The 27064-nt window shown below is 50.6% G+C and overlaps 1 long non-coding RNA gene across 2 annotated transcripts; it reads left to right on the forward strand.

Moving 5' to 3' along the window:
* The first annotated feature begins 5800 nt into the window (after positions 1–5800).
* On the forward strand, positions 5801–10975 carry LOC132676856 (uncharacterized). Of its 2 annotated transcripts, XR_013555491.2 has the most exons (6): positions 5801–6268; positions 7720–8316; positions 9155–9421; positions 10026–10154; positions 10280–10490; positions 10717–10975. It is a non-coding gene; the product is annotated as an uncharacterized LOC132676856 (long non-coding RNA). The 2 variants fall into 2 exon arrangements; XR_013555492.2 differs by lacking the exon at positions 10026–10154.
* The last annotated feature ends 16089 nt before the right edge of the window (positions 10976–27064 follow it).

Genomic DNA, 27064 nt, shown 5'->3' on the forward strand with positions numbered 1-27064 from the left:
AATCCTGTAAGTTTGAGCCATGAACTGAAAATAACCACACTCTACATATTAAAGGGGCCACGCGGAAATTGATTTCTTGTTTGGACTGGGGTGACATTTGGGTCAAGGACATCTACGCAGAGGACAAGAGAGCTTGAAAATTCATTCATTCATTCATCCATCCACCCATCCATCCATCCAACCATCCATCTGGAAAGCCCCAGGTACTGTGGGTGTTTGGAGGTGTGAAATAACAACGTCTGCCTTTCCTCTCTCCGTCCTCCCGCCTTTTCACACACAGTCTAAAAAAAATCAAGCAGACGCACATAGAAATAACTTTAACTGTGTGAAAAATTTTGTAGTCGAGGAACAATCCACCTATTATCAGGGCACAGGAGAGGAAGCAAGGCGCTGTCTGCAGATGAACAGGAAGCCTTTTGAAGAGGGCGATGTCTGATCTGAGTCCTGAAGAGTAAAGAGGCGTTTGTCGATTTGGGTATAAATGAACTTGGCTCTCTGTCATTTGTCCCTTTCTTTCTGATTCTCACATCAGCTTGTCAAGAGCAAGAGGTGTGTGTCTGGTTTCTTTATATAGCAAGAGCCTGGCCCAGTGCCTGGGATACGGTAACCACTAACCATATTTTAGCTGGATAAATGAACAAATCTATAAAGGGCAGGTGCTGAACCTCATTAGGCAGCACCTTGGCGAGTCAAGGTCAAGGCCCTATTTTGGTTTTAGGTGACAGCAGACAGGGTCGTGTGGCAAATATACAGGGTACACGATGACCGGGGGGTCTAGATGCTACCCCCGTGGGGCCTGGTGGAAGGTGACCCCAGATGTAACCATGGGTCCAGAGTCAACTGTTGATTATCCACCTGTGAGTAATACGAGGCCGTCACGAATTCACCCTTTAGCTGGGAAGTGGGTTTCCGCTGAGAAATTCTGCCTAAAGGGTAGACCCTGGGGAAGCTTCTCAGTGGCCCTGCCGTTCTCTCTAGGTTGCAGGCAGTGTGTGGAGAACCAGGGATCAACCATACTGTGATATGGACCAGAATGATGGAAATAGGAGGAAAGACCAGCGATTATTTCTTTCGAAGTATTTCTTCCTTCCACGTTGCCCTTTTTATCTGCAGAGCACAGTCTAAAGAGGAGAGAAAGCTTAGGAGGGCCAGAAACGTGGTGTTTGCTCACTCAAACCTCATTTCTTAGCCAACTTGCCAAGAATTCTACTCCAAAAAGGGAGAGAGAGGGGCGCCTGGGTGGCGCAGTCGGTTAAGCCTCCGACTTCAGCCAGGTCACGATCTCGCGGTCCGTGAGGTCTGTGAGTTCGAGCCCCGCGTCAGGCTCTGGGCCGATGGCTCGGAGCCTGGAGCCTGTTTCCGATTCTGTGTCTCCCTCTCTCTCTGCCCCTCCCCCGTTCATGCTCTGTCTCTTTCTGTCCCAAAAATAAAATAAAAAAAAAAAAAAAAAAAAAAAACAAAAAAAACAAAAAGGGAGAGAGAATTAGGAGGGTCAGTCTGAAGCTTCCCGTCAGCACGAAGCAGTCGGATTTGTCTGGGACTTGAATTAGGTGGTTTGGGAGATGATGTGTTGAAACACGAGCCCGGGCTAGGAACCAGAAACCCCTTTCTCTCGGCCAAGCCCAGCCTTGACCAGTGAATGACCTTTGGCAGTTATTTAAATTCTCAGGGATACGGTTTCCTCATCTGTTTCCAAAATCCAGCACTCAAAATCATTACTCATGTTTATTTATCTGATATTCAATGTGTATACTCAATATACATGGGTAGCAAATAAAAATTTCCAAGTAATAATATAGAATAAAGTTTTTGAAAATCCCTGGGCCTCTGAGGATTTTTGCGGGCTGCACATTATGTCAACCATTCCTACATTTAGCAAGCTCTTTGGGGTGTATGCTGTTTCTAAAGGGACAGAGACATTAAACGTGGGATTCTATAGATAAAGTAGAAACATTTACTGCAGTCAGCTATGTGACTGGTCCCGGGGCCTGCCTTTCCTGCAAACAGAAGAGCTGAAAACCTAGGTGTCTAATTTCAGAAATGCAGAGAGATAACGGCCTCTTTCATTCATTAGCCCACACCTTTCATTATACAGTTGGAGTTAGAATTAAAATGCACATATACACTTATAATGTAGCTAAATAAATCCTGATTATTCTAATTCATACTAAGGTGTAAATGACTGACACCAGGCCCTATCCTTGAAGTGTGTTTTAAGACTTGGAAAAGGGAAAAAACAAAGCAAATCAGGGAAAGTGATGGGAGCTACAAAGGGTGGGGGTGGGGGCATGGGACAAGAGCTTGGAAAGGGAAGGATGGAGTTTCCAAAGATAAATTTTCCTTTACTTAGAGCTTTTTCACTACGTTTAGACAGAAATCAGTGGTTTAAGATCCAATTTCAGGGAATGTCATAGTCTCCTTGTTTTATGACCCAGGCTAATTTTCGAGACCAGAAAGTCCCTTTCGCAGAAATCAGATAAAGCCGCCAGAGCAAACCTCGGGATCTTGAAGGATGTTATAAAACAAAAATAAGTTTCTTTTCTTTCTTTCTTTTTTTTTTTTACACCATGCTTTTTTTTTTCTTCTCCAATACAAAACATACACCCTCAGTGTAGACTATTCGGATACTGCAACAAAGTGTAAAGAAAAAAAAAAGCAAACGTGTCCTCAATCCCACCACTGTTATCATCATGGTGCTTTTTTTTTTTTTTTTAAACTTAAAGGGAGATTTCAAGACTGTGGCACTTTGGCCTGAGGACACTGCTAAGCCACCACAGCAAAAACAAGTGGGGTCTGAACGTGGGGACAGAACCTGGGAGAAGAAAAAAGCACCCACCTGTGTGTATTCAGTGAGGTACGTGTGTGTGAGACTGAGGGCTTGGCGTGTTCATGCACAACCTCCTTTCCTTTTTCACTCTATATTCCTGGGAAGCAGCTTACCCAAAGAGTTCATTCAAACCGGAACCGACTTTTAAATTAGGTGACGACTGAGTAATTCTGACCAGAAACACCCTGCCTGTGTGTGCGGCGTTCTTAAGCGTGAGGGCGTGAGTGTGCACACGTATGTTCTCGTGCCTCCGTAGAGCTCCAGTCACCAGATTAGGAATGAGGTGGCTGGAGATAAGACCTTTTATCTGTTTGCACTCCTATTCCCATCTTTAACTTGCAAGCGAAGCCTTTCTTCAAAAAGTAAGGTGGCGTGCGAAAAATCTAGAACATTTGCAGGGGGGAGTGGTGGGGTTCCATGCTTCGTGCTCAGCTCCAGAGAAATTGGAGGCTGGCTGGCTGTGTCCACCAGGCTCCAGGTGAGGCCTCGTTCCTCTGGTTTTAGAAAAGGGCTGATGGCGATAATAAATATCGTTTGCTGACACGGAGCCCTGGGGCTGCGCTGACCACAGGAACCGAGGTCCCCAGGACTCTGAGACCGCTCACAAAGCAGCCATTTATGAAGTGGTTGGCTTTGCATTAATTAATTCCCCAGCCATTCACCAACAGTAACAATCCCTTCAATTAGAGTCCAGGCCTGGGACAGCCCTGGTGTTTATTGGAAGTGACATCTGCAGAGCAAAGTGTGACTGTGTTAATACAGAGTAGCACAAAGGGACGCGAAGCCCCTCTCCTGTTTGTGTTGCTTTTGAGGAAGAAAGGGCTCTGGCAGGAATGTTCGATTTGTGCGTTTCCTCTTTAGCGGTCAGCTGGTCAGCTGAAGTTTTCTCATCTGCTTCTCCTCCGGGGGCGGGTTGGTTCTGATGGGTGAGTTCTGCCGTGAGTCCTCGGAGTGTCAAGGAGAGGGGGGCGGGTCTCAAATGGCTTCGGGTCCTGGCAGCCTGATGTGTCGGCCCTGGAGCACACGTGGATGGGGATCCCACTGGGAGGCTGGACAAATCTTGGCCAGTTCTCTCGTCATAAATATAAGAATGGGGGGGGGGTCAACGAGAGGCCTGGAGCTGCAAGGGTCTCGGGGTTATGAAAGCTGAAAGGTACGGGAAATAAACATGGAGAGTGGAGCTGATTGTTCATTCCCAGAGGCAGGGAAAACCTCTATTCTTTAAGGGTAGTTCTGTGTCATGAAACTCACGGGCTCTAAATAAATGTTTGAGGGCCTGCTGACTGATGGATTGATGAAATATTGCCCCTTTGTCCTCCAGCCTGTTTAACTGCCCGGGTTGGTCAGTTATCCAACCTCTTTCGTCTCTAGATCTTTCTAGTATCTGCCTCCATTGTCAGCACCAAGGATGCACGCGTTTGCCGGGTGGACATTCCTCATGCAGCCTTCCTGGAACTACAGAAGGCTGGGTTCCTACAAGCCACATGGCTCCATTGTAGGTTTGTTATTTGTTTTCCTAGTGTTTTGTATTTATTTTTGGGAGAGCACAACCAGGGGAGGGGCAGAGAGAGAGAAGGGGACAGAGGATCTGAAGCAGGCTGTGTGATGACAGCAGGGAGCCCGATGTGGGGCTTGAACTCACGAACCCGGAGCTCGGATCCTCAACTGACTGAGCCACCCAGCTGCTCCCGGTTGGCTACTTATTTATACATCTTAGCAGCTATTCACTGGTTAATACTGCCATGTATCACTGGCAAAGCCTTTTTGTTTTTGTTTTTGCTTGTGCTTTTAGTAAGCAGACTCTTTAAATGGTTCACCTTACCACTAGAGAAGATTAAACATAAGCACGTTCACAGTAACCTTAACGCAGGATTAAGACAGGTCGGTGCTGAAGGAGACACACACGGAAAGGTAACAGGGGCTCCAAGGAAAGAGGGTCACGGCTGCACGACCGTCAGCCCAGGCTTCCTCGGGCATTTGCAGGGAGGAGTCTTAAAAGATGAGGGTGATGAGGGTTTTGTAGTGCAAAAGGAGGGCATCCTCGCCAAAGCGGATGAGAAACTATCTGAGGGTGTGTGTTCCGGAAAGAGGGAAGAGGCATTGCTCTACAAGCTCTATTTAAGATAGATGGGAAAAAGTGGGGGTGGGAGGGGAGATGGTGTGAATGTTATAATTAAGAGTTAAATCACACAGAGAAGACACAGCCCATGGGAGGAGGGGAGCGGTATAAGAGTGCCTTTCAAAAGAGGGAATTCAGACAGACGAGCACTGGATGATAATCACCACTCCCATAATAAATAGCTAGCACTCAGGGAGCGTGCCAGGCGCCCAGAATAGTTCTACACACTTCACACGCATTAATCCATTTCAAGATGGCCAGAGAAGCCCGCCCCCGTCCCCCTGTGCCTGGAGCCCAGATTGTCGAGTTCTAGTCTAGCTGTGCTTTAAGGAGTTGTGGGGAGTTGTGGGGGGCTCTGGCTCAACTCTTCTACCTGTACAAAGGGTGAGGTACATCCCAAACGTCCACTAGAGTTCCGAGGTCCCATGTAACTCCCGACATTTGTTAATATCAGCTTACCTAAAGCGAGAACCCCAGCAGGGGAACCCAAAGAAGGATCAGTCAAGATCTCTCAGAACAGGTGCCTTGGGAGGTAAATCCCTGTGTCCAGTTCTGCCTTTCCCTTGTGATCCTCTTTCCAACTTTACCCAGCACCGGGGGCTGGCCCACATTTCCCTCCCTCTCTCTATTGCTGTTGTGTCATTAACAAAACTCCCCGGACCTTCGCAAAGCCCCCACAGCAGAACTGCCCCATGAGAGAAACGGTGGGTTTAATAAACTTCCCCTTAAATGGCCCCAAATCCTTCCCAGTGATTGGGGCGGGCGGGGCGGGGGCAGGGGGTGGACAGAGAAACAGCTATACACAGGACAGAGATTTCAGGGGGCAGGAGGCGAGAGAGGGAAAGAGTAAAGAAAGTTCTCGAGATCCTGGGCCTCAGGGACCAAATTAAAAAAGCAGCACCACTTAATTCAAAATCAGATGAATGTCAGTAGGATGTTTGTCAAACAAACTTGTCATCATTTGTCACAATTTGAGGAAGTCTCAGTCAGTAGTCACACTTGAACGTGTAACAGAGTTATTTATAGCCGCCAGTCTACAGTTTTAAGTAAATGCAGGGCCGGGGTTCGGTGTTATAAACAGCTTTATTTATAATGATTGTGCGGCTATAAATAGTTTGGTGTGCTGGGTGTAGCAGAGTGGCTCGGCTCAGGGCTGCCAGAGCCAGGAGGGAAGCCACAGGAGGAGGGAAGTGCATCCTCCTGCGTTTTCCTCTTCTCGGAGGACCCTCTCTGTGAGTCCTTGGCCGGGAAGGTATTTGATCCTCTTCCTCGCTGTCCCTTGTGGAAGGAGAAGTTGTGCACAACGGTGTTCCCAGGAGAAGGTGGAAGTTACTCACTTAATTAATTAACATCCGCCCCAAGATCTCCCGTGGAAAAGTTGAAAGGGAGTGGGCATTCCTGTACGGCCTGCTTTGTGCCTATTCATGGACAGTGAGCTAATTACGGGCTCCTTCTCATGCTGGAGGGTGGAGGGAGACATCCTGTTATTTTCCAGAACAGGCAAAGCTCTAAAGGTTTGTTTATAGCTTCAGCGTTAATTTGACCGACAGCAATAGTCTCTTCTAAAAATAAGCAGTTGTCAGAAATTTAGAAATTTACTCGTTTCTTGTGTCAGCAGAACCTCGTCTAGGGAGTAGGGAGGTGGGGCGGAGAGAAGAGAGGAAGGGGAATATGTATACATAAATTTTACATGTAAAATACATAGGTATGTCAGCTTAAAAACTGATCATGATGCTGTTTGGCACAGGGGCAGTGTTCTTACAACGGGGAGGGGCACCCTTCAGATGTTAATGTGCTTGTCATATGGAAATTTCTGGTTCTATACACATCCCCGCCCCACCCCACCCCACCCCCAAAAGCCCTACACTCAATTTTAATACCGTTAGGCTAAATCTTATTTTGCCCCTTTTTAAAAAATTCTTTTTCTGTCTCTTTTTTTTCTTTCTATTATTATTATTTGTTAAATACGAAATTTATTGTCCAACTGGTTTCCATACAACACCCAGGGCTCATCCCAACAGGTGCCCTCCTCCGCGCCCCTCCCCTGCTTTCCCCTCCCTGCCCCCCCCCCCCCATCAACCCTCAGTGTATTCTTAGTTTTTAAGAGTCTCTTACGGTTTTTTTTTTTTTAAAGAAAAGGTGTGGCTATGAAAAAATTTATTGGAACTTAATTTGCAAAATTAGTCCCCCCCCCCCCATCAACCCTCAGTGTATTCTTAGTTTTTAAGAGTCTCTTACGGTTTTTTTTTTAAAGAAAAGGTGTGGCTATGAAAAAATTTATTGGATCTTAATTTGCAAAATTAGTTCCCCCCCCATCAACCCTCAGTGTATTCTTAGTTTTTAAGAGTCTCTTCTGTTTTTTTTTTTTTTTAAAGAAAAGGTGTGGCTATGAAAAAATTTATTGGATCTTAATTTGCAAAATTAGTTCCCCCCCCCCATCAACCCTCAGTGTATTCTCAGTTTTTAAGAGTCTCTTATGGTTTTTTTTTTTTTTTTAAAGAAAAGGTGTGGCTATGAAAAAATTTATTGGATCTTAATTTGCAAAATTAGTTCCCCCCCCCATCAACCCTCAGTGTATTCTCAGTTTTTAAGAGTCTCTTATGGTTTTTTTTTTTTTTTTAAAGAAAAGGTGTGGCTATGAAAAAATTTATTGGATCTTAATTTGCAAAATTAGTTCTGGTTCATTTTATTGCCGTAATTTAATACTTATAATGATTTTCTGACACATATGTTTTAGCAGCAAGATCTACTTCCTGTTCATTTTTCATTTCAGTACAGCTGAAGTCTATTAGGTAGGACGGTACAAATCAGGGAGAGAAGAACCTCGCAAGAAATTGACTTCATGCTGACATCTTAGCATCCTCTGAGACACGCGCTGAGCCCCTGTAAGCGGAAAGTAGTCACAGCCGGAGATTTGGGGCAGAAGGACACAGGCAAGCAATCCTTCTTGGAAAAGGGATTACCTTTTTTTTTTTTTTTTTTTGCCGTATCATCAGCAACCTCTTCATTGTCGTCATCATCATTATTGCAATTTTTGTCCAAGAGCGCTGTGAGAGGCATCCTATTTGAACCCGTCCCCCTCGAGCTGTAGCAGGGACAGCCTGCCCAAGTAAGCTGCCAATTAACACTCAGAAGCCGCAGGTCATGGACGCAGAGGAGCTAAGGTCAAGGGACTCTGAGGGGGTGCTTCCCATCCTGACCTGGGTGCTAGGGAGGGCATCCCGGAGGAGAGGGCCTCCCGGGGTTGAATCCTGCAGGTGGTTCCTTAGGGCAGCGACTGTGTCTTTTTGTTTCTGTATAGACACCTGTGACGCGGAAGGCACGTGGTAAATATTTGCAGAGAGAACGGAGGTTTACTCTCTTTTTGTAAGTTGATTGCCTCGAGAACACCGCCGTTGTGCATTTGCGATGTGTCAATAAATACACAGATGAATTACAACAGTTAAAAATGAAACATTAGAGAGACGAGATTTCTGGGGTATGTGCACCAGCGTGGGACAAGGGGCCTCTTCTGACTGATGCCCTCGCAGGCCTGATCAAAATGATAAAGTCCTTACTGAGTTATGATAAGGGTGTCCAAGGCCAAGGTGGAAGGAATAAAACGGTACAATACGCATGTAGCGGTGACTGATTTCAATGACCTCAACAGCATCTCCCAAATTCCCTGCCTGTTTATTTTGGGAAGTACCTTTACCATACACGGGGTAAGACGTCATCTGCCATGGGTTCCAAGTCTGTACTCGTGAAAGACGTGGCCGCAAGCCAAAGAAAGGAGACCAATACAAAGAGAAAGATGTTACATCCAATTTCTCCCTCCTTTTCTCTTTTCTTTTCTTCTCTAAGATTGTTTTTGGTTGTACTTATCTCCGTGATTATTTTCAGCATTTAAAAAGAGAGAGATTCTCAGTACTTATTTTGGAATACGAAAGACAAATGTTTTTCCCCATTGCTTACTGGGTGAAGGTGGGGGGGGGGGATTTTAATATTAGCATCATCAAGTCAGTGATTTCAGAGAAGATTCTTGGAACTGGACATGTGTTTGGCCAGTCTGTATTAACTCCCATCCCAGCGATATTATGACCATATATCCTGGACCTAGATGTTCCCATTCTGGGAAGAAAGAGGAACACAATAAATTTTGCAATATAATTTGTAAATCTGGCAGATAGCTTATACCTAATATTTTTGTTTTTGTTTCTGTTTCTAAGAAATCTCCCCGATGCCGAGTACTAGCTGAGAAGGATGTGGTATAAGTGCCTTAGTTCAGGCCCTTTGGCTACGCATTCTTGGAACTCGACGTGTTTGGAGCTTCAGGACGTCATTAGCTCCTTCCATTCTGTTCCCCTCCTTTGACCAAGTGACTGGTTCGAAGCCATTTGCTTTTCTAAGAGACGGAGCTGGGATAGAGTGTCTCTTGCCTTCCAGAAACGAGAACTCACGTTTTTCGGAGATGGAGAGACACGCCCATTATAAAGGTGGGGAAGGGTGAGGAGTCTAGAGTCAGGCGGCCCTAGGTGTGAATCTTGGCTCTGTCAGTGTGTGAGGCGGGGGCGTGTTGAGCCCTAAGTTTCTCCTTCATGCTGTAAAAACAGTAATGATACCACAAGAGAGGGGTTGGAGAATTAAATTGGATAATGCGGGTCGAATACTTTGCTGTGGTCCCTGGCACACGGAACGTTCTCCAACATCTGTCAGAAGTAACAATGAAAACAAAACCAAGAAGCGAACTAAGTCCCCTAAACTGGGTTCCTGGTTCTTTGGGCCAGTGGGACCAGAGTTGTTACTGGTGAAGTATCTTCTTCCTGCACAGCCTGTCGTGTGCCCTTATTTTCCTGGGGGAGAACGTACATGCTTATTTCCTCTGAGAGAGAAACACAGGAGCCCTGTTCACTCCCCATCGGGCTTTGGGCAGAGAGAGACAGATGTGGTAGGCTGGTGGCTAGAGATGGGGACAGTGAGGGAGGGCCCCGGATGAGCAGTCCCCAGGAGCAAGAGGGGCCTGACAGGTCCAGCTGGCCCGGCAGGACCAACTGTGTGGGACAGCGGACCCCCACTCTGGAACCCAGCCTGTGCCCGCAGGAGGAACAGCAGGGGTGACCCAGGGTGGGAGTGATCTCCGCCAGCAGGGACCCTGCCCCCGAGATGGACGCAGGTCAAACGGCGTTTGAGGAACCGAAGAACGTTGGGAGGGAATTATAGAAGCCTCCGGTAAGTCAAGCTGGTGAGGGCTTAGAGCAGGGTTTCACTCGCAGACTGGTAAGTAACTATTTGCACGCAAAATGATCCCATTGAATCCCGCAATAACCTTGTGACGTTTTTATGGTGCTTTGCAGATCAGGAGAGTGGAGGCCCAGAGAGATGTGAATCACCCACTCCGAGTCACAGGCATCAGCTCGAAGCCTAGATTGAAAACGAACCTCATCGATTTCAAAGTCTGTCCTGTCCATGTCACTGACCCAGCTAAACTTTACGGGACTACATTTTCCCCTACACTTCTCTCCCTGACTTCAGCTCGCTGATGATGGGCTGTGTGTGAGTGTCTGGGTAAGTCAGCCGATTCTGAATTCAGGCTGTCTGCTTTCCCGTCCTGCCTGCACCACTTACTGGCCTTGCGACCTTGGGCCAGGGAACTAAATTCTCCGTGCCTCAGTTTCCTCATCTGTAAAGAGGGGCATGTTAGGCAGGGCTGTTCAGAGAAACAGAACAGATAGGATGTGTGTGTGCACATGTAAACACACACACACACACACAGTCCTATTTCTATGTATAGAAATCGATGTATTTTAAGGAATTGGTTCGAGTGATGAGGGAGGCTTGACAACTTTCGAATCTGCAGGCAGGCCAACAGGCTGGGAGAAGACCCAGGGAGAAGCTAATGTTGCGGCTGGAGTTTGAAGGCAGTCTGGAGGCAGAGATTCCTTTTCCTTGGGGGAAACCTCAGTCTTTTTTTTTTTTTTTTTTTTCCTTAAGACCTTCAACTGATTGGGTGAGGCCCATCCACATTATAAAGGGTAATCTGCTTTACTCAATGTCTGGTGATTTAAATGCTAATCTCACCTAAAAAGTACCTTCCTAGTGATATCTAGACTGGTGTTTGACCAAATATCTGGGTACTGTGACCTCGCTGAGTTGACATATGGCATTAGCCATCACGTGGGGCTAATAAGATCTATCTCCTAAGATTGAAGGGGGGTATCCGTGAGCTGATGTAGAAAAAGAGCTTGGGCACAGGTAAGTTCCGGCTACATATCACCCATTGTTCTTCCCCAGAACTGGACGTGCTGTCTCTGGCTTTGGCTCGGACGGGTCATTTCTGTCCGTGGACCGGCCCTCTGGCAGCCGGCAGGTTTGAGTTCTGTCCCATCTGCTTCTTGCGGCTGCTGTAAAGTCTGGGTGCCTCCTGTGTGGCCCCCCGCATCTGGGAGGAGATTTATGTATCCTGTTTCCCAGGATAAATTAGGATCCTGGGCGCTGCCTCCCAGGGACGGCCTCGGTAGAGACCCAGGAGGGGAAATACCGCAGGGAAGGGCGGCTGAGGACGGCTGAAATGGCAGGGCAAGAATGCCACCCAGAGAATCTTTGTTGTTGTTTATACCGGTGGCAGGAAGCAAACATAATGCTCTTTAATTTTCCTTGGCAGGGTCTGAGGCGCCTCGCGGCTGCCATTCTGTCTGTCTGGCCGCGCTGCACCCCCCACCTCCCCCAGCCTCAGGTGGACGGGCCCCCCAGCAAATGCCTTTCCTGGAAACATGAGGCCGCCACAGCCCTCCGCCGCCCGACCCCCTCTGCGTTCAAGCCTCTGCTCTGTCTCCACCGGCCAGCCGTGCCCCCCCACCCCCACCCCGACCTCACCTTGACACAGGGAGGGACCCTTGATGGCCAGACGTGCATTGCAAGCCCCAACCCACGCTCCGTTTGGAAACAGGAGAATTTTCATTTTGCTTTGGTTTGGCGGGGGGGGGGGGGGGGGGTTGGGTAAAACTGGGACTCATGCAAAAGATCTAGGCGGACAATGGGGAGGGCGAGATGGGGAGGAAACAGGGGAACGGGGCTGGGGGCAGCAGTGGGAGGGGGCCGGCAGGACCCGTGAAAGAATAAACTAAGCCTTCATCTCGGGGTCTGATCCGTTTCTGGACCCTGATGGGAAAGGTCATGAATTTTAAAATGTATCTCTCCGGCCAACAGCTCCAGTCATAAAGCCAGCACTCTCTGAAGCTCTGGACGGCGGGCGGCGGGAGACCTGAGACGGAGGGGCCCCCACCAGCCGCCACTGGCCACAGGCAGGCCTGTGGGAGGCGGTGATTATGGCGGGGTGGGGGGGGGGTTTGAACACGCTGTCCCCGCAGGCTTCTGAGGTCAAGCCCTCCTTCCTGCCAGCGTGTGGACGTCTCCAGCATGCCTGGCACCAGTTCTTAACTTTGCAAGTGGGCCTCGTGGACTTAAGGTCCCTCGTGTCACTTGTAAGTCACATGGCCACCTGCCGCAGTCCTGTCCACCTGCCGGGAGCACTGGGAGCCCCCCCTCCTCTGGAGAGTGGCACCCAGGCTCTGAGAGCTGCTGCAGGAGGGGTAGCTCGGGGATCCCCCCCCAACCCTTCCGCCTCCCCCCACCCCCACTCCTCACGCTCCCCCCCAACCCCACTCCTATGCCTCCCCTCACCCCATCCCTCCCCCAACTCTTTATCCTCCTCTTCCCCCATGCCACTTCCTCTCCACTCCCCACCCCCACTTCTTACCCTCCCCCATCCTCCCCCTCTCCTTCCCCCTCTACCTTCCCCCCGCCCCCGCTCTTTACCCCCCACTCCTCCCCACCCCGCCCCACATACACACATCTCAGAGGAGGGTCAGAGGCTGCACATTGCAGGTTGGGTTCTCTCCGGTCTCTGACTGGCCGTGGGAGGGATGCGAGGGTGGCCGCTCTCTCTCCTGGGCTGGAAGAGGTCATGGTGACCACCGTCCTGGGGCCCTGGGCTACTGTCAGTCTATCTGCCTTGAGGAAAAGTGCCTGCTCTTGAGAAATGGCGTGTGGTCTTTGAAAACATGTATTGTTATATCTTACGCAGAAGAGGGGCTCATTTTTTTTTTCTTTTCCAGAAGGAACCCTGAAGGAGCATAGTCATGACTCAGCTGTTTGCAAATTTAGGGTAGGGAACATTGAGTTTTCTGACAGCAAGATAGTGGTAACAGAAACGGGATGGCAGACCTTTCTGGAACCCCAAGGTAGCCAAGAGCAGTGCCCTCACAGCTGCCAAGGAAGTGGCCCCTTGGTGAGACGACCGAGCTGGGGAAACGGAGGCTTGTGGCTCCTGAAAGAGGGCTGATGTGCAAGCCAGTCCTGTAGAGACAGTGGGGGCTCTGGGGGGCCCAGGAGAGCCCCATTTGTCTCCGCTCTGGGTCCTGCCTGGTCCTGTCTTTCCATCCCCAGGAAAGGAGGAAGCTCCTCCCAGAGGATGGAGGGAAACCAGCCACCCGTGTTTGGGGCACTGGGGCTCCTGGTCGTCTCAGTTTTGGGGAGACTCTTTTCAGGGGGTGTGCTGGACAAAGCAGCCTCCTTCCCATTTAAGAAAAACATGTTTTCGTCGCGATAAAATATACCTAAGGTAAAATTTTAAATCGTAACCATTTATAACAAATCGTTTTAAGTTCACATGTTTATTTTGAGAGAGACAGAATCCCAAGCGGGATGCGGGGCTCGAACTCACGAACCGTGAGATCCTGACCTGAGCAGAAACCAAGAGTCGGAAGCTCAACCGACTGGGTCACCCAGGGTGCCCCGCCATTTTAACCCTTTTTAAGTGTACATTTCAGTGGCACTTAACTTGCAATGTTGTGCCCCCGCCGGCACTGTCTACGTCCAGAACCTTTTCATTTTCCGAAACTGAAACTCCGTGCTCCTTAAACAGTAACTCCTCTCCCCCCCCCACCCCCGCCCCCAGCCCCTGGTGACCACGATTCTATTTTCTGTCTCTATGAATTGACCTGTTCTAGATACCCCTACATGCTGGAATCACATAGTATCTCCTTCATTTTTAACAAAGATCATTTTGGAAACCACCGATTTGCAAAGACACAGAAGCCCGCACGTGGCCGGGTTGGCGAAGGGTTCCTCAGAAGCAGGTGGCGAGCCGCAGTGGCTAAACAGAAATGGGACCCTGGACGGGACACCCCCCCTGCCCCCCGCCCCCCGAGCCGGGAGAGGGTGGTGCTCTGTTGGGGGGTGGCCTGGCAGGTACGCCCAGCTGCAGAGAAGACTATAGAAACAGAGGGAGCCTTGACCCCCTTTTCTGACTTCATTGGCTGTGACCAACTTTCTGAAAATCAGACTCCCCTGCAAGCCTGGCGGCGGGAGTGAACACAAGGTGACGCGGGCATCTCTTTGCTTGGCGTTTCACACTCGTCTTGGCCACAGACAGGAGTGGTCAGGACGTGGACATAGGAGTCCTTTGTGAATTGGAGAACCAGCTCTTCCATTTACAACGTGTGGAACCTGGCACAAGTTCCTGTAGTCGTGGGGTTTCGGTAGCTTACTTGTGAAGACTCATCTGTGGGGAAGAAATCTCAACCCACGACTTTATTTTGGTTGGTCAGACCTCAAGGACTGCCCAGGGACAGATGGGCGACCCGGTGGGAAGGCGGACAGAACAACGAACGTTGCCCCAGCTAAATTCACCTGTGGCGGGATCCAGAGGGGAGGCTAGAGCAGGTCTCTGCTGTTTGAGCCCACGTGTCTGTCCCGGACATACTTCCTGGGCGTCTTTGGGGGTTCCGCTCAAGGGGTGCCGGCTGCTGGTGGGATCCTGGCAGGGGTCCTCAAGTTTTGAGGAGTCTCCTTCCAAGGGCGGTGGGGATATGCGTGGCAGGGATTCAGATGCACCCTTGCGGGGGCAGCCTCCGTGCAGACTCGGGGCCGTAACCCCCTCGGCTCTTGGCCTTTAGTGAATTTGCCCAAGCCCTTGGGTGAATTCTTTCTCAACAGCCTCCTGGTCCCCTTCTGTCACCTCACTCAGGTTACCCAGAGATTTTTCCTAGCAGCGGATCTTGAACGCGAAGCACGATGGGCTTACTCTCTGTCCTCTCAGGTGCACCGACGGCCCCCCCACGCCACATTTAGAGGTGGGTGTGGCAGGGTGGTTAGGGAGCGTCCATCTGCCCACAGATCCCAGTTGGGTGGGTTAATTAATGATCATAGAGTACTCCGAAGGTTGGAGGGCTAATTATTTAGCCAATCCCCTCCCTTCCCCCAAGTCCCCCTTGACGGCCTTTTGTCTCTTGCCCTCACGGGGCGTCCTTTGCAATGAATAAGATGGGCTGAACCAGGGGTCAGTTAATAGAGCCGGCCATTCCAGATGGGCCACGGTCAGAGCTGAGATTTTCTACGAGACTGGCGGCCCCGTATAGCTTTCTTCATATCAGTGCTGGCCAAGGTTCCAGAAGATTGTGGCTTTCCGGGCTCCCAACTGGGCACAGCCGACAGGAAGCCTTCACCGGCTAAGGAGTAACCCGGTGCCCCTGTGTGTGTGATTTCAGCGTGAGATCCCTTGGCCATTCGTTTATTCTTTCCTCTCCCTCTTGTTGCTCTCTTCCCGGAGCGTGGATCCAGAGCAAGAACCTGGGAGGTTCTGTTTCCTTCGTGGGTTAGTAGCAGGTGGCAGGGAACAGCCGTCCCCGCGGGAGCGGTGTGCTCAGGCTGCCTCATAGAAGGAGGGCTTCCCTCTCTCCCAACACACCAAGGCTTTGAAATAAGATGTATTTTTCTACTATTTTAAAATCTTGAATGGTGTATCCATTTTTAGTCGGGGGGAAACCCAAGGATGAAAGAGATATTGTAGGAGGTGGGATTACACTCAGGTATCTGAGCCCGAGACCAGGCCTTCGGGGCACCTGGGTGCATTTTAAGGGCAGAGAAGTTTGGGGCCGAGAAACCCCAAGTCAGCGTGAGCCACGCACTCATTCATCTATGTCCACCAAGTTTATCGAGAGGCTCTTTTGGTTTTAGAGACAGCAGGGATACAAAGAGGAGACGATGCTTAGTTCCGAAGGCAGGTTGAGTCTATACAGGGAGAAAAGTATGAAAATACAGAAATACGGCAAATGATACTCGGAGCGATTGTTTTGTATTTTGCTCTATTTTTACGTTCCCTCAGGTCAACAGGTAGATTGGCTCTTTGCGTGTCCTTGCCTCGGGATATTTCCAGGGCAGAAAACAGAAGCTGCTTGAAGTCAAAGGCTTTTGTAAAACTCCCAAGTTCTTTGAAGAAAGGACGCTGGGGTCCCCGGGGGGGGGGGGGGGGGGGGAGGGGAGAGAGGAGGCCTTTGAGGGCTTCAGGAAGAGACAGAGATGGCTCTAAAGGCCAAAGGCTGGCAAGAGAGAGCTTTGAGCGTGATGAAAGAGAGGGAGGAGGGCAGAGAAGCCAGGAAACGTGGAAAGATCACAAAGGTGTGGCTGTAGGAGGTCTAGCGAGGCCAGTGAGACACAGGGGATCCCCGCCTCGCCCCAAACTCCCCCAGCGAGACCCCGAGGTGGAGGACACACTGGCCACGGAGGTCCATGGGGACCGGGACGGTGGAGGACTCTGGGGACCAGGAAAAGCTGCCCGGGGAGGGGAGGGGCTCCCCAGCGCTCTGGTGATGGAGGAAGCCTGACCGCCGGGGAGACCACAGGTAATGACTGGGCTAGAATTTCTGCCACCCCGGCAGGACGGGAGCTCAGAGGGGACTGAGATGGTTTAAAATAAAAATATTCTGCACGCTGGAGTAGTCGACTCTGACACTGAACCCATGACACAACAGAAAGCGGGGGTTGGAGATGCCCACAGAAGCCAAATTCGTAGAGACAGAAGACAGAACAGTGGTTTCCAGGCACTGGGGGAAAGGGGATTGGGGGCACGGGCCGGGGCGGGCGGGGGTGTTGTTTAATAGATGCAGATTTTCTTTTCTTTTTTTAAAAATTTTTTAAAAAGTGTATTTATTTCAAGAGGCAGAGAGAGCATGCGCACGTGTGCGGGGGGCGGGGGGGGGAGGGGCAGAGAGAGAGAGAGAGGGAGAGAGAGAATCCCAAGCAGGCTCAGTGCTGTCAGCACAGAGCCCAACCTGGGCTCGAATTCAAGAACCATGAGATCATGACTTGAGCGGAATCAAGAGTTGGATCTTAAAGGACTCAGCCACCCAGGTGCCCCAAGAGCTGTTTCCTTTTCCTTTCCTTTCCTTTCCTTTCCTTTCCTTTCCTTTCCTTCCCTTCCCTTCCCTTCCCTTCCCTTCCCTTCCCTCCCCTTTTCTTTTCTCTTTTCTTTCCTCTTCTCTTCTTTTCTTTCCTGTTTTGTTTTGTTTTCTTTTCCTTTTTCTTTTCTTTTCCTTTCTTTTCTTTTCTTTTCTTTTCTTTTCTTTTCTTTTCTTCTCTTTTCCTTTCCTTTCCTTTCTTTTCTTTTCCTTTCCTTTCCTTTCCTTTCTTTTCCTTTCCTCTTTCCTTCCCTTCCCTTCTCTTCCCTCCCCTTTTCTTTTCTCTTTTCTCTTCTTTTCTTTTTGTTTTGTTTTTTCTTTTCCTTTGTTTTCATTTCTTTTCTTTCCTTTGCTTTTTTTTTTTTTTTTTTTTTTTGAGAGAGAGAGAAAGCATCATGAGGGAGGGGCAGAGAGAGAGAGAATCCTCCTTCCGGGAGTGGGGGATATGCGTGGCAGGGATTCAGATGCACCCTTGCGGGGGCAGCCTCCGTGCAGACTCAGGGCCATAACCTCCTCGGCTCTTGGCCTTTGGCGAATTTGTCCAAGCCCTCGGGTGAATTCTTTCTCAACAGCCTCCTGGTCCCCTTCTGTCACCTCACTCAGGTTACCCAGAGATTTTTCCTAGCAGTGGATCTTGAACCCGAAGCACTGTGGGCTTACTCTCTGTCCTCTCAGGTGCACTGACGGCTCCCACATACATGTGTTTGCCCGATGTTTGAACTGAAGTTCCACTCTTGGTTTGTGAGTTGGAGCCCCGCGTCAGGCTCTGCACTGACAGTGGGGGGCCTGCTTGGGATCTCTCTGTCCCTGTCTCTCTGTCCCTCCCCTGCTCTCTCTCTCTCAAAATAAACACATAAACTTAAAAAAAAAAAAAAGAATGGGGGACCAGGGGAGGAATTTGTCTAGTTCAGAGTTTATCCGGTAGGTGGGGGGAGCCAGTAAGTGTTGTTGTCAGGGGAGGGTTACATAATCAGACTGGCGTTCCGGAAAGGGGACCCAGGCTGCCGTGGGGGGGATGGAGTGGAGCGCGGAGGCAGGACCCCACCAGCACCCCTGCTTCACCCCTTTCACTGCAGAAGAGAAGGCAGGTCTCAGGAGCCCCGGCTCTCGCAGCTCCCTGGGAGCAGGATGGTGAGTGGCACCCCTCTCTCCCTGCTCCTCCCTGGTGACTCGGCCATCTGTGCACCTCAACCCCTGTGTGCTTGGCCTTATTTGTCATTTCGAGAGTCTGCTTTTGCTACCGTGTCACTGGATGGAAAGGCTGGCATCGGGGACAGACCTTTTCTCGCCCCCCCTCCCCCCCTCCACCCCGCCGCCCCACTTCTGCGGGCAGGACTCATTCCCGGCCCAGGCCCACAGAACGGTGTCTCCACTGTGTCTCCTGCGGGGGCCCACGGTCCCAGTGGCGGACGACTTCTGGCTGGCTGGGGCTGTCTGTGCCCCCACATGGGGACAGAATGGTGTTTTCCCCCGGGGCCGGGGCAGGCCCAACAGTCTCGCTGCCTGGGTTGAAGATGTGGGTAAGTTTGCAGTCCCGTTACCACGTCTGTAACCGGAGCACCGACAGCCTTACCTCACTGGACTGCTGGGAAGTGTTTAAAAAGGATTAAAAAAGACGATTCAGGGGCCGCCTGGGTGGCTCGATTAAGTGTCTGACTCTCAATTTCGACCCAGGTTACGATCTCAGTTTGTGAGATCAAGCCCCGCGTCGGGGGACAGCACCGGAACCTGCATGGCATTCTCTCTCTCCCTCTCTTTCTCTCTCTCTCTGCCCCCCCTCCCCCTGCCTGGGGGCACTCTAAATAAATCAAAAATTTAAGAAAATAAGTAAAAGAAGACGATTCAAGTGGTACAAACAAACTTTATTTAAGTAAAAGAAGACAATGTAAGCGGTACGAACAACCTTTATTTAACGCTTCATGAGTCGGACAGCCGGCGGAGGCCAGGGGGAGGCTTTCACAGGATAAACGATAAAGAACAAGGAAGAGAAACACAGAAAATACCCGATTGACTGAGGCCACATAGGCAACCTGGCTTGGGGTGAGAAGACTTGGCGTTTGGGGATTGGCAGGCTGGATGAGGATACCGCGTCTCTTTTCTTTCCTTTTTTTAATATAGTTTATTGGCTAACATACAGCGTATAGAATGTGTTCTTGGTTTTGGAGGCAGATTCCCGTGGTTCATCGCTTACACACAACACCCAGTGCTCACCCCAGCGGGTGCCCTGCTCAATGCCCATCACCCATTTTCCCCCTCCGCCCCCCGCCCCCCAGCCACCCTCAGTTTGTTCTCTGTATTCAAGACTCTCTTATGGTTTGCGCCCCTCTCTGTTTGAAACTATTTTTTTCCCCTTCCCCTCCCCCAGGGTTTTCTGTTAAGTTTCTCAAGTTCCACATATGAGTGAAAACATATGATATCTGTCTTTCTCTGACTTATTTTACTCCGCATAATACCCTCCAGTTCCATCCACGTTGCGGCCCAGGGCACGATTTCGTTCTTTCTCGTTGCCAAGTAGTATTCCATTGTGTATATAAACCACATCTTGTTTATCCGTTCATCAGTTGATGGACGTTTGGCCTCTTTCCATAATTTGGCTATTGTTGAGAGTGTGGCTATGAACACTGGGGTACACGCGCCCCTATGCATCGGCACTCCTAGGGGCTACTGCCTTTCTGGCCGAGCACGGCATTAACAGGGACACGGGAGTTCTCCAGGCTAAGCTTCTGTTTTAACACGGCACCTTGGGCAGGAGTACCTCCATCTTGGGTCTAGAAATCTTTTTCAACAGGGGACTGAATGACTCAATACTCGAAAAGCACTTGGAATAGTGCCTGGCACGGAAATGGTGCTATATAATTGTGAAGTAAGTATCTACTTCACAAAGTAATTTGGGGGATTAAATGAGATGCTGCTCATAGGGCCACAGCACAGTACCTGGTGAACAGCTAATGCACAATAAATACAGCTGTTCCTACTGTTACGATGTTTAGAGCTGGACCCCTGCGGGGTGGCACGGAGGAGATAAGGTGGGTTCTGCCTTGGGGATCAGCCCAAGCAGTGGACCTGAGTGCCCCTCAGTCCTCTTGGTTGTCTCTCACGTCTTATCTGTCCCCCCCCCAGCCCCCCATGGCTACTGCCTTTCTAACTAGATGTGGATCTAGTCGGCCCACTGCCTGACTTAACCACCTGCTATTGATTCTTGTTACGGGTTGACGTGTGTCCCCTTGAAAAGATACGTTGGGGCCTTCAACCCTAGAGCCCCAGAGTGGGACCTGACTTGGAAATGAGCTCGTTGCAGATGGAATTATTTAAGACGAGGTCACGTTGGAGCATCCAATATGGCTGGTGTCTTTACAAGAAGGTGAGCACGTGGAGGGGCGCCTGGGTGGCTCCATCGGTTAGGTGTCTGACTTCAGCTCAGGTCATGATATCAGGGTTCGTGGGTTGGAGCCCTGCATCGGGCTCTGTAATGACAGCTCGGAGCCTGGAGCCTGCTTCGGATTCTGCGTCCTGCTCTCTTTCTGCCCCTCCCCCGCTGGCGCTCTGTCTCTCTCTCTCTCTCTCTCTCAAAAATGAATAAACATAAAAAAATTTATAAAAAAAAGAAGAAGGTGGACATATGGAAACACGGGCACCCAGGGTGGACACCATGTAAAGGTGGAGGGAGAGTTCAGAGTGATGCATCCACAAGCCAAGGAACACCAAGGATTACCAGCCATGGCCAGAAGCTAGGAGAGAGGTACGGAACGGATTCTCCCTCACAGCCCCAGAAGGAACCAATCCTCTGACACCTTGATTTTGGACTTCCAGCCTCCAGAATTGTGAGACAATAATTCCGGTTGTTTTAAGCCCCTCACCCCTCCCCCGTCCCTGTTTGTGACACTTTGGCCGACTTCGGAAACAAATACTATCCTCATCGCCTGGAGAAGCCAACCAAATTTTTAGCCTGGTATTTGAAATTCACTATCCTTTACACACACACACACGCGTGCGCGCACACACACACACACACGTGCTTTAGCTACCTATGATGCCACACTAGACTCTTTGTAATTCCGCAGATGTGACGAAAAAAGCATTATTTGTCGTAGGACGAAATTATTTGATATTTATAAAAATGCCTCCCAATCTGCTAAGATCCGAGTACTTGCAGCTCGCTTTTGTTTGTGGGGCGTCTGTACCCCAGAAGACAGTTGAGGTGACAGAGTGAGAGAGGACCCAGAACAGAGGAAGGCTGATACATAAAATACCTCTGGGCTGCGAAAGGGAGCGTGTAACGGGCCTGGGAAAGTGTGCAGGGCTGGGGATTTGGGCCCCGGAGGCTATGCGGTCCAAGGAAAGAACAATCCGAGATGGTTTGCAGGGGACTTTGAGGGGGAGGACCAGAACGTGGAAGGGAGGTTTTCCGAGAGAAATTCTGCCTGCTATGCGACGTGAGGTGCCCCCGCTCGCTCTCCCTATAAAATCTTTGGTTGAAGCATTGCCCCCTTGTATGCTTGGGGTGTTCGTCCCTCCTCCCCCCCGCTCCTCCCCCCCTTCCCCACTCCTCCTTTCTTCTTCTTTCACGGGTGGCGGTGAGGTGCCTGCCTACAGATGGCTCAAGGTGAAATCAGAGGCTGAGTCATCCAAGCCAATGACACATCCCCTTGTTCCCACGGTTCCCGACCCCTGGGACAACCTTTCCCTCTTTCTCTGCAAAACCCAACCCCCTCAATCTTGAAATGCCCTCGCTTCTGTGGCCATTTCTGTGCCGCCTCCCCTCTTCCTACCCGCCGGGCGGCATTACGGCAAATCGCCACCTAGAATTCCCGTGGAGCTTCCCAGATCCTCCTGTGGTCATGTGTCCTCTCCCCTGCCTGCAGCGGGCACTGAGTCCCCGGCGTGGAGGCAGCACGTGAATAAAGGGAAGGGCCGAGGGCAGCAGGATTGGACAGGGAAAGGACAACATGCCCCAAGAAGAAAAGGAGATTAAAAAATGAGGAGCTGGAGTGGGGAGAAGGAGTTAAAAGACAGCCCTCCCAGAAGCGCCCCTCAGAGAAGTCTAACTGACGTCATTCAACTCCAAAGAACTAGGAGGACGGATGGGGGGCCAGTTGGTAGGTGGAGTGTAGACGCAGGACAAGATCAAGAACGGGGGTTAGAGACACCGTTTGTACCAGCGTCATAAAAACACGAAGTTGGAGGGGGGAGAAATACAGCAGGAACAGGGTAGAACCACAGCCAAGGCGGTGGGGGGAGGAGGGGGGTGGGGAGAACTGCATTCATAAAAGCTGCCGGGACCGGGGAGAAACAAAATCCGTGACCTCAACTCAACGTCAGGACCAGCGAGGGTGGTTGCTTGCAGCCATCTCAGTCTCACATCTAAAGGGACGTATGTATGCCTGTCACTGCCAAGCAGAGCAGAAGACTGAGCAGGAAATGGCGAAGATCGGCCCAGAAAGGACTGGAAACCCAGCACACAAGTTCAACAACGGTCGTTTTTTTTTGGGGGGGGGGAGCGGGGGGAGGGGGGGAACGGTGGATAATGATCTACCGTAGAGATAAATTAATAATACTAAGCTACCTCGCCAGGGTGTTATGAGTGTTAATTAATTAATTATTGTTTGCAAAGCACTTTGAAGGTGGAAAGGCTCTATAATTATTATGAATGAAATGTCAGAGATAATAATCCGGCAGAATGCGGTGACCTCATCAGCACCTCATTTGCATGGCACCAAGTAGAGCAGATTCGAGGATTCTCTGCCAAGGGGGAGACCTGCTGGGGACGCCAGATGCCCGTCTCAACGCCCTGCCTTCTCCTTGCCACGTCTTTCTGTCAGCCCCAAAGCTGTGGCCTCTGCTCCCCTGACAGCAGGCCCGTGAGGAGCCGTGTGAGGTGATATTTTTATGAGTCAGAAAGCTGCGTATGCGGGAAGCTGATGACTGGATGACTTCACGGCGGGTAGCGTTCGAATGTTCTAGGCCCGAGGAGCGCTCTGTACCCTCAACAGCTTGGATTTGGCAGGCGGTTCTCTCTTACAGAGGAGGGTGAAAAACACGGCGGCGTGGGGCTGTTCTTCTGGAGTGGGATGGGCATAGACCGTTGAGGGACGGACGTGCCTACAACGTGCTTGCTCAGATCTGGTGGAAGGAAGAGAGGACAGACTTGCACCGTAGGGTGAGCATTATCCGAGTTACAGGGACACGGGGAACGCAGAAGACACTCTCAAGTGTGAGAGTTTCACCCCGATCTATACCAGAAAGACACAAGAGCAAAGTATGAAGGCTTCTTCTCTCTCCCTGAGACGAGAGGACTCACTTGATTTGGCCGGTGGACGCCTCGTGAGAGATCCCGCGAGCTAATTCCGGAGCGAAGTATGGACAGTCCAAGGGCCATAAGACCCATGACCTTGCATGGTGAAATAGAAAGCTCTGAGCTTTTTATCGGGCCTAGTATATCCTCAAGCAGACACCCCGAAGAGGTCCTTAAAATTTGTGCAATTTATTAACCTTGCTGAAATTAAAAAATTTATTTTTTATGTTTTATTTTATATTTGAGAGAGAAAGAGAGAGAGAGAGAGACAGAGCGTGAGCAGGGGAGGGGCAGAGAAATGGAGACAGAATCCGAAGCAGGCTCCAGGCTCCGAGCTGTCAGCGCAGAGCCCGACGCGGGGCTCGAACTCACGGACTGCGGGATTAGGACCTGAGCCGAAGTCGGACGCTTCACCGCCTGCGCCACCCAGGTGCCCCCGTCTTGCTGAAATTTATTAATCTCAATGGCTGGACCGAGGATTTATGATGAGACACGCACGTCTGGGCAAACCGTGGGTTCCTAGCTCTAGTGTCCTGTTCCTGGGGTCTTAGGAAAAACAACACCCAGCTGCGGGCTGCCTTTGGCTCAACAGTGATTCTCAAACATCAGAACGCTGTGGTGGGCTCCTTAAATTGCAGCTTGCTGGGCCCCACTCCCAGAGCTTCAGATGCAGAAGGTCTCAGGTGGGGCCCAAGAATGTGCATTTCTAACTTGCCAGGTGACGCCAATGCGGCTGGTCCAGAGCCCCCACTTAGAAAATCGCTGATTTGAGAACTAACGAGCCTGCCTTTGGAGGGAGGCACCAGGAGAGGGAGGCAGGGCCGTAGGTGAAGAGAGTGGCATCCAGATCAAGAGAACTCGGGGCACGATCATGACCGGGAGCTGGTAAGTGGGGGTGACCCCGGGTCGGGAAGGTAACTCTTGTCCCCATTCTGAGTGTGAGCTCGTCTCCTCGGCCTTCCGTATTCTTCCCCGTGGGCAGCGGTGCCTCCGGGGAAACGCTCTTCACGCTCAAGACTCCAGAAATGTCACAAGTTTTTCCTTTTCTGGCACCCTGCCGGTATTTCTAGGATGGGTGTATTTATTTCCTAAGGCTGCCGTATAGCAAAGCACAGTTGACTCTTGACCAACACGGGTTTAAACAGTGGGGGTCCACTTATACGTGAACTTTTTTCATAAATACACTGCAGTCTTGTAAATGTCTTTTCCTTATGATTTTCTTAATATTTTCCCCCTCTGGCTTACTCGACTTTAAGAATACAGTATAGAGTACACATCACATACAAAATACGTGTTAATCCACAGTTTATGTTATCAGGAAGGCTTCTGGTCAACAGTAGGGTGTTGGTAGTTAAGTTTTGGGGGAGTCAAAAGTTATATTCAGATTTTTGCCTGCTTAGGGGGCTGGGATCTGTAACCCCTGAGTCGTTCAATGGTTCAATCTGGGTGGCTTGAAACAATTTATTGTGTCTCAGTTTGGAGGCTGAAAGTCCAAAATCAAGGGGTCAGCAGGACTGGTTTCTTCTGAGGCTGTGAGGGAGAATCTGTTCCGGGTCTCTATGCTGCTTCTGGTGGCTTCGGGCATTCCTTGGCTTATAGTGGCCTTTTCCCTGTGTCTTTAAGTCCTTTCCCTCTGTGTGTGTCTGTGTCTATGTCCAAATTTCCACCAGTCGTTGGATCAGGGCCCACTCTATGGACCTCATTTTATCTCGATCATCTGCAAAGATCCTATTTCCAAATAAGGCTGCATTCGTAGGTCCTGGGGGTTAGGACTTCTCTCTTTTTTGGGGGGTGGACACAATTCAACATATTAACAGTAGATTTTTCTTCTCCTCTGGGATGGGCCCAGGTCCCTGCCTTTGGGGGCTTGGTTTTCACCTGGCTGTGGGGAAACTGAGGTGGACCATCGCATCCCGGGAAAACAGGAGCCCTCTGCCCGTATCCGCACACAGGGCCTGGGTGGAGGTCTTGTGCAGGCTGAACGGACAGGTTGCTGGGAGGCAGAACCGTGCTGGTACCTCATCCTTCCATCCCAGTCCTGACTCCTTGAGCTTGGTGCTGCTGATTACAGAACTGACCGTTGGGGTCCATGTGGCAACCTAGGCCATGCACGGTCCCGGAAGGCCAGACTTTCAGGGACCGGAGGATGAGCCGGTTTAGGGTCCGACGAAGGGCTGAGGATGCAGCCCCCATTTCCTCAGCTATGACAGGGGGGTGACAATGCTTACCTCCTAGGGTTGTTGCGTTAAATGAGGCAGTTTGCAGGCAGCGGCTGGTACAGAGTGGGGGGGGGCTCAATGTGGGGGCCCGTCAATAATTAGGAGCTCAGCAGAAAACCTCACCCCAAAACTGCCCTAGACTGTCGAACTGTGAATTGACGCGAAGTTTGCTCAGTTCCTCCTGACTTCTTTCCTCCCCCCTCACCATCCCCCCACCGTGGCTGGGAACCCTGCAAGTCAACGGCTTTGAACTAGGACTTCAAAGGGAAGCCAGCTCTGTTCTTCAAACAGGTTTATAAAGAGATTTTGATACAAGACAACAATACTTGTCAGCGGTGCCCAGTTATCGTCCTTCCCTTTGTAGTTTTATTAGGAAATAATTTCCCAGCTGGTGAGGCTCCTGCCGGCACGTCTTGTTTTGCTATTTGCGATCGGATCTGCCCACTGGAGGGGCTGCCCCTGTGCACAGCGGTTTTGCCAGCTGGGCACCCCACCCCCCTTCTCGAGAAAGACATCACCGGAAAGGTCTCTGCCGCCGATTTACCATCTGCCCCACCCCCTCTTTGTAGCAAAAAATGCAATTCGTTTGACCTCTGGGGAGGTGCAAAGCCTCAGCCTCTTAATTGCCCCGCCCCCACCTTATTATTGTTATTTATTTATTTATTTTTTTTTTAAGAGGGAGGAGAAAGAGGAAACCGTGGCCAGAAAATACAAGTGCCACGTAAGCCTTCCTTTCTGTCGTGTCCTGCATGCCAGGCTGGCGATAAGGATTCCAACAGATGAATGCTACAGAGCCCCGTTCACCAGGGGGAATAAAGCCAGGCCTTTTTGCAAGGTCGAGCTTTTCCAAGCCGAGACGGGGTGCGGTTTTCCAGAAGTGATTATCCCTTCTTTTCTCCTTGGCGCTTTTCCCTGCAGCTCAGGACACGCGACGAGGAGGCCACCGTGTGCGAAGCACCGTGGCAGGTTCTGAGACACGGCAATGAGGAGGGTCCTCCCGGTACGTTTGTCAGCACGGGCTCGGGGGGAGCTGGATTGAGAAGCAGACTTTTCAGGGACCGTTCCTCAAAGGGCTCTCTGTGCCACAGCAGAGGAAGGCTCCCCGGGGCTTCAGGAACATACTCCTTCAGGACCACTTGCCAGAACTCCTAGAGGTGGCTCTTGACCATCAGCGAGACGGGGAGGCGGGATCCAGTGGGGGGTTTCATGGCGGTGGTTTAGGAATGGGGCCACTGGGATGCGTTACCACAGCCAGGAGAGGGGACAGATAGAGAGGGAGTTTGAAGACTCAAAGAGGAGGAAATAACTGATGTTATATGAGGGCATCTCTTGGGGGTGGGGTGGGGTGAGATGGTCTAGTGGGATTTAGGAAGTTTGAGGCAGGAGTTCCTT

Source organism: Panthera onca, chromosome B2 (genome assembly GCF_046562875.1).
Source record: "Panthera onca isolate mPanOnc1 chromosome B2, mPanOnc1 haplotype 2, whole genome shotgun sequence".
NCBI classification, from domain to species: Eukaryota; Metazoa; Chordata; class Mammalia; order Carnivora; family Felidae; genus Panthera; species Panthera onca.